Here is an 18678-nt window from a genome sequence, read left to right as displayed (position 1 = left end):
CCATAAACGTCATTCAGACTACCTAGCAAGTTTGCCACATTTTTAAACACAGAGCATCCTATTTCGTTTCTTCTTATTTTGGCGTAGAATTTTCCTGATTGGCTCACAAAAACCGCATAGTGATTGGATATGGGGCATAGAAATTGCCAATTCTGAGCCCGATCATTTCTTTTCCTAACAACGATGATACTGGCACGAGCAGGGAAATTTTTTTCCCTGAATATTCTCAGGGAAAATGGACTACTTACTGACGGTACAAGCAGAGTGCGGAGGCCTTCTATCTCTAGGAGGTGCTGATCAGACACGGCAAATATTTCTAACGTAAAACCAATAAACGTATTCATATCCATCGTAGCGAGGCTGAGGAGACAGACATTTTCATGTTAAAGAATGGTTGCCGTGTCTGACATGACACGGTGAGTGTCTTTAGATGTAAATCCACCCTTAAGGACTGTAACAACCTAAGATCTTCAGATATTACCAGTCCAGATTACAGTAATAACCCGATTTATGATACCCCGAGTTGCGCAATTTTAATTATCACGATTTTCTGTTAAAAATGCACACTTCTGAAATTCAAGCATAATCACGGGATTATTGCTGAGATAGTAGAGATTATATTAATTAAGTCAGTGTTTCTCAACCTTTCTGAAAACAAGGACCAGCAAAACGCCCGAAACACTTTGGCGGACCATTCGTATCCCGTATTACGGGACATTTTTGTATATAGTTTTCATCGTTCCGATTTTTTTTTTTATACATTTGTCCCGTTTTTTCAACATTTATTTTGAATTTTAATATTTGCTAAAGTCGTGAATACACTCAGCGTTATCATAGTATAAATTATTTTTTAATAATTATGTCAAAAATTCTAAATAATATTCATCTCACATATTTGTCAGGTTTAACGTTTTGTCCTCAATTCTTTCTGAAATTTTAATTACGATTGGTGATTGTGCAAACTTCTGACAATGGTTTTGATGACAATTGGCGATGTCCAAGATCTCAGTTAACCGAATTTTATTTTTCTTAATGAAATATGGTTATCAGATTATTCGAATATTTTTTCGTGGAATACATTTTTGTTTACTGCTTAGCAGCCCTTAATTTCCGCACCTTCAGCAATTTCAGCAGTAATTAGCAAATTGCATTTAAAGCAATGAATTGCAATTTTTTGTAAAATTTAGTGATATATCCCGTATTTAGGAATTTTTTTCGCAATTTCCTGTATTTTCCTCGATGATGTATGTTGAACCTAAGTATGAAAGTATAATTTTATTTGAACCCATATGGATATTACTAATATCGTTTAAAACGGGTGAACAATTTTATTAAGTCTACCGGCGAACCTGGCCCGTACCTAGGCTGGGGCAACCGGGGCGATGTCCCGGAGTCCCAATCCAAATAGGGCCCTCAAAACTTACACCTATTCATATTTCTTATAAATTTTGACAGTTTTTTGTTTGAAATAATCGGCAAAATGAGAGGAAGAACAAACCCCTCCTTTTCTTAGCATAACATTTTCAGGGGTGGGGGGCCCTGATAAGGTACGCCCCCCCCCCAGCGTCAAAAGTGGAGTGGACAGATCTAATGCATATACGTATATATGAATTGGCATCATCATCATCATCACCGTGCCCCTACCCCAGCAATAATGGCCGTACCCCCCCAGACTTCCAAGTCTATCTCCGCCTATGGCGTACACAAAGGCGGAGAGGGGTTTGGGGTTTTAACCCTTCAACCGAGGTTTATAGGGTTATTTTGCATGAGAAAACGTAAAACCCCCCTGGGGAAATTCTGCGTACGCGTGTGGTCATGTGTGTGTTCACGAAAGTATCAAATCTAAGCACAACATGCTAATAGACGAGGTAACAACGTAAATAAACCACGAAATACTTCATGTAAATAATGGTATTTTTTCTCAAACGAAATGTGGAACACAAGTACGATGGCTAATCGGAAAAGAAACTTTTACAACGCAAAACTCGTAATTGACACATTTCTGCGAGCAGAAGTTAGAAGATGAGTCGTCAAAATATTGGTATGACATCTTTGTAGGAATTGCGAAATTCAATTTTTATCATCATTTTCATTTTTCTGAATAATCAGTCAACATGGTGTATTTCTTTTTTTTTTCTATCTCGCACGCAGGGCCGCAACTAGGGGGGGGGGAGGTGGCATTCTCAAAACAAGGGGGCGCCAAAATGCGCACTTGCCCCAGGTGACCAAGTATCTAGTTGCTGGCCTGCTGGCACGCACCCCAAAAAATGCTTTCCCGCACACCCGGTTGGGAAACACTGTTCTTAAGGGAAATTATATTAGAACAGTGAAGTGAAGTGGGTATTTTTACGAATGGACGAAGCATGCCCGAGAATAGAAGCCGTTCAGATTAATTTGCATAATGTTTTTCCGCATGCGCCGGTCAAAAAAAAAAAGCTCTAATAACTACTGACAATTCTATTTTTTGCTTTTTATTTAATCACTCGCACATCACCATCTGAAGAAAAGCAAATAAAAACGTGACGAACACTGAAAAAGCAAGCAATTAAATGTCAGGACGTAGTATAGTTGGCACACGGTCAAAAGAAAGCACCTTTAATTCCGTCCCTGTAGCGCAGTGGATAGCGCGTTGGACTTCTAATCCAAAGGTCCCGGGTTCGAGTCCCGGTAGGGATGCAATTCTTATTTTTTTTTTCAGTCCCAAAATTTTTTGGATGTTTCAATCTCTATCGAAAATCCATGGATAAAACTAATTTAGGTTTTTATAAAGAGTTATTAAAAATAAACTGTGCAGGTATTTACTAAGGAGAGCCAAATCTGCCGATGGCCTGTTACATTATTGCAAAGAAACAATGATAAGGAAAGGGTTTGGGGGGGGGGGGGCTTTACAATAAAAATAATAATTGTATATACTAATTCCCGGCCCGGCAAACACTCTAATTGAAAAATATATGTACAGTCGGATACCGTTAGAGCGAAAATCTCGTTTTAACGAACACTTTTCTAATCCTCCAGATAAGTTTACATAGGAATAAAATGCAAAAACCTGGGATTTCTTTATAACGAAGTGATTTCTCCGGTCTCTTGGAGTTCGTTATAACGGGATTCGACTGTACAAAATAAAAGGGAACGCCGTCTATATTCAAGTGTTTTGAAAATATATAAATAGTACCTATCTCTCCCTTCTGCGATGGCTCTTTACAAAGGTTCCTGGCATCATGGCCCCCCACAAGGATGGGGCTGAAAGGGCTACAGTTCTGGGGCCCAGAATCATTTTTGTTTTTTCAAGCTATAAATTAAATGTAGAGGGGCCCGTGAAAAGTCTGGCCTGGGGGCCCCCGGCAAAGTCCCAGCCTGAGTGCCCTGCTCAAGGATGTGGGTGGGTGGGGGGCATGCTCGGCAGAATAACTTTTTTTGTCACAAAATTTTTAAAAGTTTCAAACTCTTTCAAATCCACAGATGAAACAAGTTTGAGAGAGCTTCCGCGTAGAGTTTATATTGAAAATAAACCACGTACACAAATAACAAATACAAAGCAGAGGTGCATTTATGTCTTTGCCGCCTGTGGGCTCTCTCTACACGAATTTTGCCGCCCCCCTCTCTCATTCCAGTCTGATCACTCATTCCTCGAATTTTCCTCCCCGTGCAAAAATCCGTTTGACCCCCCCCCCTCCCCGTTACTACAACTGCATCTCTAATTCACTCTTTTGGTCACTCACATGCTTGCATGACCCCTGGAGAAGAGGGCCCCCTACGTTGGGATTTTAGGCGAGCCGTCCTCCTAAGCCAGATTTTCCACAAACCCTTCTATAGTGAATTTATAGCATGGAAAAAAAATGAAAAATGATTTTAATTTCCCACGGCTTAAACCCTGTTAGTCCCGTCCTTGTGGGGCCCCCATGCATACGTGTTTACTGTTTTGGGCTTTCGCGTAACTCCCACAAGAGTGGAGCTTACAGGGCTCCAGCCCTGAGGCCCAGGACAATTACCGTCATTTTTTGTTTGTTTTTCCCCCATGCTATAAATTCACTATAGAAAGGGCTCTTAAAAAGCCTGGTATGGGAACCAAAGATCCTGGCCTAGGGTCACTTCCCCAGGATGTGAGGGCCATGGGTACTCACACACTTGCACACACTACGATAAATCACTCTATAACGATATTTTTGGAGATTTTTTTGAAACCGCTATAGCGATATTTTTTGATAACTTGCTCAAAATCGTTTTTAATTTGATTTTAACTTCGTCACTTGCTTTCATTCTTCTTATTGCGTCTTATTACATCGGCATTTTGCACCACAGGATCACCGAAAGCGTTAAGGAAGTAATTGGTGTTACTACTTTCTATGTATGACACGACAGTGCTACGCGGTAAACAACTTTACGGGGTCCATGCGTTCAATAAAAGCGCTTTTGCTAGTGTTACTAGAATGCTTTGCTAGTGTTATTTAGAAAAGATGACAACAACAGCTTAAATTTGATGTCATGTGATGATAATGTTGCCTCTCGAAATAACGATATTTTTTCTTGGTCCACAGAGTATCGTTGTATCGAGGTTTCACTGCACATGTATTAGGCATCATTAGAAGAGGAAGAAATTGCCTCAATGTGGTGAGCTTTAATTCCAGTAATTTCTTCGGAAAATGCCATAAAAGCGGAATCGAAAGCGATGAAAAATGCGTCGTTATATCCGAGTTAGTGGCGTTTTCATCGAAGTTATAAGCAAGTCTCAGTAACATTATTTTCTATGAAAATCAGCTGGGCACCCAAATATTCATCTATAGCCGAGGTGTCGTTACGACCGATGTTGTAGTAACCGAGTTTGATTGTATTTCAAAAATAGGAAAAATTTAGAATTTAATCACCAATTATCTCGGTGAAATTTTATCCCCAAAAAATAAATAATTAATTTGTGTTCTATTAATGTACCGTAATAGATTAAAATCGAAATAATCATCATTCTATTAGTGAGTCGACAAAAACCCTTTGTTTATACTCTTTTTAGCGGCCCACGATGGTCTATGTAGTTGTTTTGAAAGGCTTTAGGTTTAAACACCGTTCACGTGTAACCCGATCTTAACCACTTGTTTTATCCTTGTCCCCGACAACCAGACATAACCTCCCTCAGGTCAGTGAGGATTTCGCGGAGATCACCATAACAGGACCACACGCAGTATTATCGTATTACACCAACTTTTACCGACACGGTTTCTCCTGATAAATACTCTAAAATACTAGCTCTATGGACTAGAGTAAAGGGCACTTTTCGACGGGAAGGGGGAGCTAAGTGGGCTGTAGCCCAGGGTAGCAAGCTAGAGAGGACAGCAAATTTGAAGAACGAGTGGTCAAGAAAATTAAAGTACAGTTAAATTCGATTGTAACGTTTATAACGTCAATAATTAGGGGTCTGGGCAGTGCCGTCTTAAGGCATGGGCCCACCCGGGCACGGCCCAGGGCCTCACAAAAATGAGATCTGGTTGAAATTTTCGAGAATTTATTAGGTAGGGCCTCAGAAAAATCAATTGGCCCAGGGGCCCATGATACTCTTAAGACGGCACTGGGTCTGGGCTGATCCCCATAGAGAACCCCCTATAATGTTGATGACTACTTTGCTTATAACGTCGATGAAAATGCCACAAACTTGGATATAGCGACACATTTTTCGTCGTTTTATGGTGTTTTTAATGCTTAACGATGGAAAAAATGAATTTTAAAAAGTTCTGGCTCCGACGTATATATATATATATACTCCTAATTAACGTTACCAGTATACGGAATATTAAAGTATTTTTATAAAAAGTATCTTTTTCAACTTTTTCTATTACTAAAATATTTCGTTTTCCCCGTCCATTTTAGGACGAAGTTTAATTATTAATCTTTACTAGAATCCAGGCCCGTCATTTGGGGGGGGGGGGGGCGTTGCCCTCCTGGCGTTTGAAATTACACTAAGAATGGTATACATATATACAAATATATATATACATACATTGAGTACATGTTGTTTGCCCCCCTGGAAAAAGTTGAAATGTCGGCCCTGCTAGAATCAGAGATCAAGGTATTTTTCATAATTTGTAAATTGTGTAAAAATGAATATGACCGTATAAAATCATCTCACATATTTATCCTGTTAAATTCCCCCCCCCCCGAAATATATTTTAAATCACTGCATATTATCTGGTGCTGTATTTCTCGCCGGGGGGGGGGGGGTTTCGTTAGCCATAATTGGCGATTTCCCTGACAGTTGGTAATATCTTTGACGAGAATTAGAGAGATATCTCGTATTTTGATCCCGATTTCCCGTTTTCTCTCGATCAAACATGGTAACCCTAATCAGAATGAAATAACAGCTTCTGGCACTGCATTTCTGATTACATTTTTGGGCAAAACTGATCTCGGAAACGTCAAATTTGGTTGTAATGACAAAAACTCTCGGAATCTCCGAGGTCGTTGTAACCGAGTTTGACTTTAGTATGGGGAAAGGGCGGAGAAATTTTGTGTAACACACAGCAGGCAAAAAAAATCCGCCTCTGCTGGCAGAGGCGTACGCAGGGGGAAGGGTGTCACCCCTCTCCCCAGACGATGAAAAAAATAATGTTTTTAAACATTATTATACAACATTTAATAATATCGAAAACGAATACCTATTATATGCTATTTCAATCAATTTTTGTTAATTTAAATTCTTTTTGAAGTTTGGTAACTCAAAATGTCTCTGGAATTCCCCCCCCCCAAACCTTTAGTGCCCCTCCCAAAGGTCGATCCTGCTAATACTAAAGATCAAGGGACTAGCTAAGTGGGTGACCAGACGAGTGACCTAAATAGTCTCTGTAAGAGTGGGAATGACCAAAAGAGGGACTTAGAAAGTGTGTAAGTATGGCCACTACTGAAAGAGTGACTTTTTAGAGGCAAAGGGATATTTAGAGGAGCCTAAGCTTGCAATAGCCCTGTACGGCAAATGTGAGGAATGAAAATTATACTGGAATGAGAGAGAATCGTGGAAAACTTTGTGTAGTCCCCGCAGGCGGAAAAATCATAAGATAACCTCTGGTAAAGGTATTGTATAAAAGAAACGGGAGAGAAGCAATATATATATATATATATATATATATATATATATATATATATATATATATATATATATATATCCATTGGCCGTATTTGAGAAGTTTTGATTAAAAACCCGAATCTCTATAATTTCTGGAGATACTCAGTGTCGTCTTAACGCATGAGCTCACCCGGGCACAGCCCGGGGACCTCACGAAAATTAGATTTGGTTACAATTTTTTAAATTATACATGTCTCGCCAGTCAGTTGCCTCAGAAAAACCACTTTGCCCGAGGGGCCCTTAAGACGGCCCTGAAGATAGGTTATGGATATGAGTACAGCTCTGAACGGTTATCAATTCTTCGTGTGTTTGCGTGTTTATGGGTGAGCATGTACCATTCTTTCATCCACAATAGACCAGGCTGAGCCTCCGTACGATGCAAGATGTACTTAAGAGAAAGAGATGGTGGTGCCAGGGACTGAACTTGACTCTTCAACATAACCACAACCACTTAGGCTTACAAAATGGGGGGAAGGGGAAGAAATAGGAAATAACCAGGATGTGGTCCTCTCTCTCTCATTCTCACTTTTCGTATTTGGTGGAGAGACTTAAAGAGCCGCCTGTCGCCTTTGGTGCTATTTGAGCGTGGCTTAAAGCACAAGATACGAGAGTCAACTCTTAAGATAATCATAAGGCATTATGGAAACAAAGACTGTTCCAGGGTCGACGACGACAATGATGATGGTGCATATAAAGAACATCAGAGATGTGTGTGAGAGGTTAATGTCCACTTCAGATGCATGTGGTGTCTTCCTCTACAGCAGTGGGAAAAAAACCCAACTTAATATGTTTGTCTTCCGGTACCTTGTCGAGTAGCTGAGATTGGTGACCGTGTCATATAATCTTGCTGGACACCACAATTTTCAATGCTGTTTGGAAACGAAATTGATCCGTGGAAAGCCATTCCATCCCTGGAATAAATTTTGTATTATTTTGACACGTCATTTGAAAGAATGTTATTTCGACTTATTGGATATTAAATCCCCGTTAGAGATTCAACAATGAATGAATTGGAATCAAGAAAAGGCATTAAAAACAATACGATGTCTCTCGAAAAATTTATATGACAATAGCAATAGACACAAAAAATATATTGATTAGACAAATCTTCATTACCCTCCAAATTGTTCAAGATTTTTACATGTACTATAAAGATTTTCAATACTTACATTGGGCACGTGGGGGCCAAAGAAATTTCCTCCACCGAACTCTATAAGACAGTCATCAAAATTCTCGACTTGAATCACCAAAAAGTCGAGTATCTTTCTACAGAAGTCATTGATAACATACGACTAATGAATATAAATAATCTCATAACTACACTAATACTCAAAGTTAAGCAACAAAATCAAAAATTCTTATGAAAGCAAATGTTTTAGTTCAATTTTTGTTGGAGTTTATACAGATTATAGGGTGAAGCAAAGGACACTCCCTGGTGAAATTACAATGAAAATAGAAAATCCAAAATCGATTAACTGACGTAGAATAGTATTTATGATCCCAATTTCCCATATTTTTCTCGATCACACATGGTCACTCCAATCAACTGAAATAATTCCATGTTTAGTGTTTGATTGTATTTGATTATATTTTTCGTCAAAAACAGGTTTTGAAAACGTCATCTTTGGTTGAAACGACAAAATTTCGCGGAATCTTCAATGTCGTTATAACCGACTAGAACTGTATTTTAGATGATGGTGATTATCTCTCGGAAACAGCGTTGCCAAGTTAGTTATTTTCCAACTTGATCTGGTCTTTTTTCGTCCATTTAGTTCATAGTTTCCCAAACTTTTTGTTCCATCATCCCCCTTCTTCAACAATTTTTTGGTCTTTCCCTCCGCCACTCAATCGAAACATAGCTGTGGTGGTCGAGTGGTTATAGTGCCGGACTCGTGATGCGAGGATCCGGGTTCGAACCCCACAGTGGTGGTCGGCTGAAGTTGGTTTTCTGTGGTTCCCAACTTCAAGGCGCAAATGCGAGCCGATCTCCCCGTTAAAAAGTCTCGCCACAGAGAGCAACAGTCCTACAACGGTAAATCATTCAACCATAACACTTCACTCATAGTTAGTAAAACTGGGGGCAGATGACAGCACTACACATAACAAGCATTACACAGAAACAAACTTTACGTTAGGTTGCACTACACGTACACGCACATTCCCGCATGTACCGATTCGTTGGGGGGGTTCCGCGGGGGGGGGGGTGCATGTGTAGTGTAGCAGCAGTAGGGGCTCGGGGATCCATGATGTTCTTAAGTCAGCCACCTCGTTGGGCAATTTGCCTGTTGTGGCGTTGTATTTGTATAGGATCCTATACTAAACCCATAGCTTCTACCGCCTCCCTTGGGCCATTTATATCACTCCCAACTCCGGAGAGGGGGCGAAATTGCCCAGTTTGGGAAATACCGATTTAGTTGGAAAAAATACCCATCTCTAGTTGTTTTTCTAGTCTTTTTCAAAAAATCCTCCTGTGCAATAGTAGTCTATTATTGAATTACGTGAAAAAATACGGGAATTTCTGGGAAAAAACGGGACGTATGATCCTCTAAATAATGACTAAAATTAATTCTGGTTGTTTTAAGCCCGGTTTCTAGTTGTTTTGATCAAGAATGTAGTTGGAAAATTTTTTGACTGTTGGCAACACTCTCACAAACGTAGCACTCTGTAGAAAAACTAAAGAGTGGTGTTGTTTTGTTTGTTTTTTTGTATTTTGCAAAAAAAACGAGACCATCACCCATGTTGCACTTTAGGGATTCTTAACAGATAGATAAGGAGGACATAATGTTCTTAGATGAGGGGGTTAGTGGTCCCTTAATCTGCCGGTTGAAGTGCTGTTGGCTCAATTGTTCAAGGAGGGGGAGGGCTGTTAGGACTCCGTATTGCAAGGTTCTTAACCGTAGGTGTGGTCTGGAACCACAATGAAGAATTTTCAAGCCGAGATGCTCGGCAATAACGAATCTCGCGATACATTGTAAGGCGCCATCGCGAAAGGGATATAGATAGGTACCATTTATTTTTAAACACTTGAATAGGCGGCGTCCCCTTTTATTTCATTTTAAAGCCGCCCCCTCCCCCTTCTCCTTATCGTTGCTTGTTTGCAATAATGTAACAGGTCATCGACACATTTGGCTCTCTTTGGTACACACAGGCCCCTATATTTTATTTTCAGGGGTCTCATACCTTTTAAGGGGAGTTGATACCTTTAACATGGTGAAAAACTAGGCTCTAATAGAAACACCATTAAAAATACAATTTAATCATTGATTTATTTCATATTTTTTACACATGTTCTTGATTGTATATGCTATCCTGTGCTGGTATAAAGTTTTACATATATATCTTGGATACCTTATTTTTTGTGAATTTTCAAAAAAAATGCATCAAAACAGCTTGCACGCATGATAGAATAGCATTACTAAGTGTTTCCCAAATTTATCGTCCCCTGGGGGCGATGGAAAGGTCCAGGGGAGAATAGAAACTTCGGGTATAACATATGATTCTATGGGTTTGGTAAGTTGGGGGCGACGAGGGAAAAAAATTTTGGAAGAAGGGGGCGATGGAACAAAAAGTTTGGGAAACTATTACATCAATGTAATTGAATAAAAATTGATTTAAAATAATGGTAACTGCTCAGTTCATGAAATGAAGCAAAAGATTGAGATTTCATTGGCTCAATCTTATTAAATTTTAAAATTTGAATTTTAAGTTTCAAAAAATTTTAGGTTTGAAATTTAATTTCAAATGAGATTGAGTAAATGAAATCTAAAGCTTTCGCTTCATTTCATGAACTGAACAGTTTCCTTTATTCGGTTGTTCAGAAAGTAATTTCGTTTTTTCCAACAGAGGACTTAATTGTATTTTTTTACAGCCAACTTCACACTTAAGCCGCATAATCATTATATATTTTGACAGCTGATATAGCAAGGCTTGCTTGTGAAAAAGTTCGATTGATTCTACGCAGTAGTTTTTGGTTGGTGCCCTTTCAAATATGGAAAGTGAAAAGCAGCATTTTCGGCATATTTTACTTTTTTACTATGGAAAAAGTAAAAGTGCTATTCAACCAAAAAAAAAATTATCCGATGTGTATGGAGAAGATGTGTATTGACAGAACGCCATTGCTAAAACTGGTTTGCAAAATTTCGATCCGGCAATTTTGATGTTGAAGATGCACCACGTTCTGGAAGGCCAGTTGAAGCTGACGAAGACACAATAAAGGCATTAATTGATGCAAACCGGACAACACAACGATCAATTCTGAAGTGTACTGTCATCAGCTGGAGAAATTGAATGATTCACTTAAACAGAAAAGGACAGAATTGATCAATAGAAAAGGCGTAGTGTTCCACCAAGATAATGCGAGACCTCATACAAGTTTGTTAACTCGACAAAAGCTTTTACAGCTTGGATGGGATAATACTGCCACACCCGCCATATTCTTCAGATCTGGCACCTTCTGATTATTATTTGTTCCGGTCTCTACAAAATTTTTTAGACGGTAAAACCTTTACTTCAAATGAGTTCAAAAATCACCTGGATCAGTTTTTTGCCAGCAAAGAACAAAAATTATATGAGCGTGGAATCATGCTACTGCCAGAAAGATGGCAAAAAGTATTGGACCAGAATGGACAATATATAATCAATAAAATATTTATTCACTATAAGAAAATCGTCTTTCATTTTCATTAAAAAAACGAAATTACTTTCCGAACAACCTAATATTTTGAATCAATTTTTATTCAATTACGTTAATGCCATGGTATTTTATCACGCGAGAAAACTGTTTTAAATGCATTTTTTTTTTAAATTTACAAACAATAAAGTATCGAAGATATGTAAAACTTTATACTAGCATAGGACAGCACATAAAATCAAAAACATGTGTTAAAAACTTGAAATAAATCAATGGTTTAAATAGTGTTGTCAATGATATTTCTACTAGAAACAGCATGGTTTTTCAACTTCAAAAAGGAATGGGACCCCTTTATACATGCTCGACCCATGGCCTGCGGACCAAATGTGGTCCTTGAGGTCATCTGAAGTGGCCCGTGACAACAAATCTAATTTAGTAAAAATGAACTGAGCAGAACATTACTAGATCTCTCAAGTGATCCCCCCCCCCCGATGCAGTTCTACATCACTAAGGTGGGCCGTGGCAATTTACAGATCACTCAAGTAACCCACGGCACATTCTCATTTCAAGTAAGTGATCTGTCGTACATTTATAGATTATTTAAGCATCCTGTGGGCACATTTCCAGCTCACTATAGTGACCCGCGGAGCATTCTCGCTCTAATTAAGTCGTCTATGAATTTTTTCAGATTACTTCAGTGAGCCGTTGATATTTAAGGATACTTTAGTGACCCGCGGCACATCTACAGATATTTTAAGTGACCCGCGGCACATTCTCCCTTTAGTTAAGTGTCTGTGGTACATTTCCAGATTACTCCAGTGACTCACGGCACATTGACAGATTAATTCCGTGATCCGTGGCACATTCGCACTTCAGTTACGTGTGGACCATGCCACATTATTTTCAAGATTGCTTCACTGACCCGCGGCACATTTACATATCACGTAAGCAGCTCACGGCACATTAATTTCCAGATCACCTGAGTGTCCCGCTTCATATTATCAGATCACTTAAGCAGCCCGCGACACATTTGCATGTCACTGAAGCAGCATGCGCCACATTTACAGGTTACTGAAGCAGCCCGCACCATATTTACAGGTCACTGAAGCAGCCCGCGCCACATTTACAGATCACATACGTGGCACGCGACGCTTTTTCAAACCGATGAAGTGGCCCGCACTTTCCAAAAGGTTTAGAACCATTGCCTTAATACAAATTCTTTATGGGAACTTTGAACTCGTTACATCTATATCAGCGTTTCTCAACCTTTGTGTGAATCCAAAGACCAGTGAAATATCTGGAATAGTTCGATGGACCTCAAAATTACAGCATAATGGTGTCCCGTATTCTAAGTGACTGTCGAAACAGTCAGATTTTTAGTTGTTCTATATATATTCCACACACAGGTTTTTTACTATTTTATACAGTTGTCCCGTTTTTTTCAACGAAGCATATTTGAATTTGTAATGCTTACTAAACTCGTGAATGAAGATCATTTAATAGCTTATAAATCATATTTCAATAATTATATGGCTATGGAACTACATTTCAATTCACAGCAGTAGCCCTTCGTTTCTTAACCATTTTGTAATTTTTTCAGCAATTTTAACAACAATTGCTGGTTTTGGTGATTAATGGTAAAGTTTTTGGTGACAAAATGATGTCCTGCATTTTTTCGTATTAAGATCCTTCCCGTATTTTACTTAATGAAATATGGTCATCAAGTCAAAACGAATGTTTCTTCCGATAAATACATCTTTCTTTACCGCAATTTTTGCAATAATTAGTAAATTTATCGTAAGTTTGTTTTTTTTTTACTACAATTAGTGATATCCCGTATTTTGGGTCGCAATTTCCTCGCCAAGTAAAAAACTGTAATTTTTACTTGAACCCATAAGGATATTACAGGTATCAATTACAATTGAACAATTTTGCAATTGATTTAGAAGTAAATTATGAAGTCTGCCTGTGGACCACCTTTGTCATCGTCGAGGAGCACCTCTGGTCCGTGGACCATAGATTGAGAAACGCTGATCTGTATGTTATGGCCAAAGTCCGAAATCACTGCCCAAAAGTCGCTGGAGATCTTTATAATACCGATATCAATCCCCTAAGACTGGGTGCACAACCTTTTTAGACAGCGGGCCAGATATGCGTTAATTCGGCCGCTTACGGCACTGCTGGCAGTGCCGTAACTAGCCATTCCTGTGCCCTGTGCAAGAATTTGCATTTAGGACCATTCTGGGCCCCCCTTCCAAGGGACCCTGTGCAGGTGCTGCCTAGTTATGGCACTGCTGCCAAGTTGACAACTTCGCGAACTGGCTGGCCATGTTTATCCGGTCAATTTCCGAAATTCAGGCTTTCGCCGGCTCCTATATGTCTCAATCCCCTATATACCTCTATTTAAGGATCACTAAGACATCTATATGCAAATCCTTTGATCGTTGGCCAACTTCGCACTTTGGCAGTATCATATTCATAGGGTAACCATATGTGACCCCTATTTTACCGGACTTTCAAACTTTACTTGCCTTTAAAACTTAACCCGTAACTTTACTTGCCTTTGACAAATTTTGGTTGCAATTGTCAACCTTACTTGCCTCTGACAATTTTTTTTTCTGTAATTGGTAAATTTACTTGCCTTTGACAATTTTTTTGACTGTAATTCTCAACCTTACTTGCATTAGATATATTTTTTCAATGTAATTGTTAATCTTGCTTTCCTTAGACAATTTTTTGGCTATAATGAGCAACTTCACTAATGTTTTGCGATAATTGGTTATATCCTCTATGGATCCTGATTTCCAGTATTTTTATGAAGGAAATAATTGTCAGCCTAGGATGTTATCGTGATATGTGTATTGATTGATACTTTTCTACTGGAACACCTTTCGCAGGTCGGAAGGAAATCCTTGGTCGGCCGCATTTGGTTCGCCGGCTGGAGGTTATATGCACCCCTGCCCTAAGATATCGATATTCTGATTCCTTTGATCATTAGGGTTGCCATAGCTAACCATAACTATAAATGGCTATAATTATCAAAAAAAAAACGCCAAATTGGCGATGACCTCGAATCATGCCTTTTCTTTGGCCAGGGATCTCCAGCAACTTCGCGAACTGCCTGACATTGGCCGTATCAACTGGCCGATTTCGGGCTTTGGCCGCAACATATACAGAGTTAAGCAACAAACTGATAACTCTCCATTGTATCGGTATGATGATTTGGACAGAAATTTCTATTGGTGTCCGCATCGACCTTCATGTCTCCATTATAGGTTCAGCGACGGTAGTGCATTATCGAGATGACATCCTTGCACCATATGCTCACACCATTTCTTTCTGTCACGGGACCTGATGACATGCTTACGGACGATCATGCAAACAGTTCGTGCTGTCGAGAATTACGTTCAGTCTGAAACGCTGACTCGTATGGAATAGCGATCCATTTCTTTTGACTTGAACCCAATAGAGCATGCATTAAACATCCTTGGAAAACATTCAACTGCTCTCTATGACCCATCCCAAGGTCTCAATCAGCTGCGAACAAGTCTTTCGCTTAAATGGATCCCGATACCGCAAAGCACCATTGAAAATCTTATTATTGGTATGGATCGACGTTGTTGAGCCTGTGCATCTAGCATAGGTGGTCATATCCCATGTTGGCCAACCTTCTCCATTTTACTTTTTTGCGGCTCAAATTTAATATGTGTGTCTAAACGCCAACAAAAAATAATTAAAACATTTGCTTTTATAAGCATTTTTGATTTTGTTAACTAGTTTTGATTCACTTAACTTTTGAGCATTAGTGTAGATAAGAGAGTATGCAGTAGATTTCTCTTTTCACCCTCACCCTGCGTGTTCTCTTTCGCTCTTACTTGTGTATACAATGATACCTCGACTAACGAAGATGGTTCGTTCCAGAATCACGTTTGCAAGGGCGGCTTATGCGAGGTTGTAAGTGGTGTGGTACACCCGGGCGGCAAGTTGTAAGAGGCGGCATAGTAAGCTTTTGTTTAGATACATATATTTTTAAAATTTTGGAATAATAAAAATTCACCACACGCTGTCACTCTTATGAGCCATAATCTTGACAACGGAAATGTTCAGCAAAAAAACTTGGAGGAACAGACACGGCCTGGGGCCGTAATACCAGAAATAAGAATGGGCTCTCACAAGGGGGAAAGTGTGCATTTTGGTTCGGCCGTGCCCCCCCCCCCACCCCCACATCCTGCAGCCAAGATCCCAACCTTCCAGACTAGGATCTCTGGCGGGCCACCGGGTCAGATTTTACACTCTCTATAGTAGATTAATAGCGTGAAAAAAGCAAAAATTGATGAGTATCGTCCCGAGCTGGAACCATGTCAGCCCAACCCATTAATTTTTCGGGAGTAGTCAAATAAATTCAAAGAAAGAATTTGTGTTCTCACTTGTCTGGGGTCTGAAGTATCAGAAACCCCCTAACTTTCCTAATTTCCGCCATTGGAACCTTGGAGTAGGTATTTTGGAGTAAACGAGGTTCAACTCCACTGGAATAAGAATAGTAAAATAACTCCGGACCCCCAAAAACGGGACAATTTCTTTAAAAGCGGGACGCATGGTCAATCACCTTTGTTGGTTGATTGACTGGCCAATGGTGTGCGGCTTCGGACGGATGAAAAATCAGGTTTATCTTCGAATCCTCTTGGCTAATGTCCTTTCAGCTTTCCACCAGGGACGTCTTTAGGGACAGCACATGATGTTCTTCTTCATCCGGGCGGCGGGGAGCTAGAGCCGCCCTTGCACATTCGTTAACCGAAATCTTCGTAAGCCGAAACGTGATTTCCCTTAGGTTTCCAAGGAAAATCGTTTTATTCGTCCCAGGTTCTGCCCAAAATGTAAAGATAAATTTTTTTGAAACACCGAAGAACGCTATAAAAAAACAAAAACTGACTAAAAGCTGAAATGAACAGCCTTCAGAATTGTACAAATGAAAGGACGGTGAGAGATATTGAAAATCTTTTCATTTTCTACTAATGTGCGTGCACGCGCAACCAACTAAAGCTCGTACTGACACAACCCAGTCGAGTTCGTAGGTGACCCATCCATTTGCAATTTGATCAGCAGATTTCTGTGTCTGATACATACAGATAGAAAACATAACACCCCCCCCCCCCTGTAATGTTCAGATTGTGTTCAGTTTGATGCTCAGAACTGAACAATGGCACTGGAAAAGTGGCACAAAAAGTGTGCTTGGAAAACATAGGCTCCCTTTACTAATGCATTTTCTATCAGCTGAATCTTTGATTTTCGATGAAATGATTCAAAACTTTTAGAAAGAGAAGTGTAGGTACATCTTTGGAAAAGAGATTCCGAGGTGAACACATGAGTAACTCGCACTGAAGTGAGACTACGCTGATTCTGATGATGATTGGCACCACCAATTCAGCTCACGACACGGCTATTTCATGTTAGCACGTACAACCATATATCAGCGAAAATGTTCGTTAACCGAATCAGCATTCGTTAGCCAAGGCGGAAAATCCCGGAGAAAAATCTTCGTTTGCCGAAAAATTCGTAAAAGCCTGGCTTGAGTGGTGGGGGTGGGAAGTGATGAGACCAAACAATTATTGAAAAAGGCGGCGATGGAACAAAAAGTTTGGAAACTATACCAGGCCTAGGCAACCTATGACCCGCGGGTCACCGAGAGACACATTTCATAATTTCAAGTGACCCGCTTGAGTTCCGAAAATAAAGTATAATTGTATAATTATATATTCGGGTATATATAAAGTATATATCCGACACGGGGTTTTAAGGGTTCTCGTACCTTTTCAAACGTGGTGAAAAACTATGTTCTAGCAGAAATATCATTGACAATACTATTAACCATTGATATATATTTCAAACTTTTTAATACATATTTTTGATTGCATGTGCTATCCTATGCTAGTAAAAAGTTTTACATATCTTAGATACTTGGTTTTTGTTGTAAATTTTCAAAAATCTTATTTTATTTAAAATTTAATTTCTTATCTTTTATATTTAAATCTCATCTTATTTAAAATTAAATTTTGAATTTCAAATTTAATTTCAAATAAGATTGAGTTTCCCTTATTTTGAATCAATTTTTATTCAATTCATTGATGTCATGGTATTTTGTACCGTGCACAAGCTGTTTTTAATGAATTTTTTGAAAATTTTGCACATACAATCAAGAACATGTGTTGAAAATTTCAAATAAATCAATGGTTAAATAGTATTTTTAAATTTTAATGATATTTTTAAATTAGAGTATAAATTTTCACCATGTTTGAAATGTATGAGATCGCTTAGTTAGGTTCTTTTTAAAGATTCGTTACGCTGTTATTTGTGCTTTCCTTCAGATGCGACGTGTAAATTATTACGTACATAAAAGTTAAACAATACAATTGCCAATAATTATTAGAAGTTTTTATTTACAGTCACATGCGGGAAAACATTATGCAAATGAACACGGCTGCCCGTACCAGACGTGAGGCCCGGTGCGAAAATAGTATCGGGCCAGAGGCGTGTTAAAAATTTCGGGGGGCCCCTTAGCCCCGATTTTATGTATTCAGTGGGAGAGCGGAAATGGCATCTTAAAATTCACACATTATTACAAAATATGCAGGAATGCTGAAAAACATCCACACAAAAAAATAATAATATACAATTAAATGTAAAATAACAAGAAGAAAAATTAATGAAAATTTCGAATCGAAGAAAATTTTAAATAGACGAAAAAAATAAATTCCAAAACTAATTAAAATTAGGACCTATAAAGAAAAAAAATCGCCTGCGAACTAATGAAAATTCAGAATCGATAAATCGAAAATAAGATATATAATTGACAGAGATAATTCCGGCACCTCTATGAAAATTCAGAATAAATGAAAAGCATAATTATAGCACCCATATAAAAATATACAATAAATAGAAGAAATAATTC

General features: G+C 38.9%; 1 non-coding gene across 1 annotated transcript; it reads left to right on the top strand.

Moving 5' to 3' along the window:
- Positions 1–2603: 2603 nt before the first annotated feature.
- TRNAR-UCU (transfer RNA arginine (anticodon UCU)) lies at positions 2604–2676 on the top strand. Its single transcript has one exon. It is a non-coding gene; the product is annotated as a tRNA-Arg (tRNA).
- The last annotated feature ends 16002 nt before the right edge of the window (positions 2677–18678 follow it).

Source organism: Pholcus phalangioides, unplaced genomic scaffold (genome assembly GCF_987345545.1).
Source record: "Pholcus phalangioides strain wild (caught in Gottingen) unplaced genomic scaffold, Ppha-v1.0 ptg000017l_1, whole genome shotgun sequence".
NCBI classification, from domain to species: domain Eukaryota; kingdom Metazoa; phylum Arthropoda; class Arachnida; order Araneae; family Pholcidae; genus Pholcus; species Pholcus phalangioides.
This window is presented reverse-complemented; position numbering and strand designations above follow the sequence as displayed.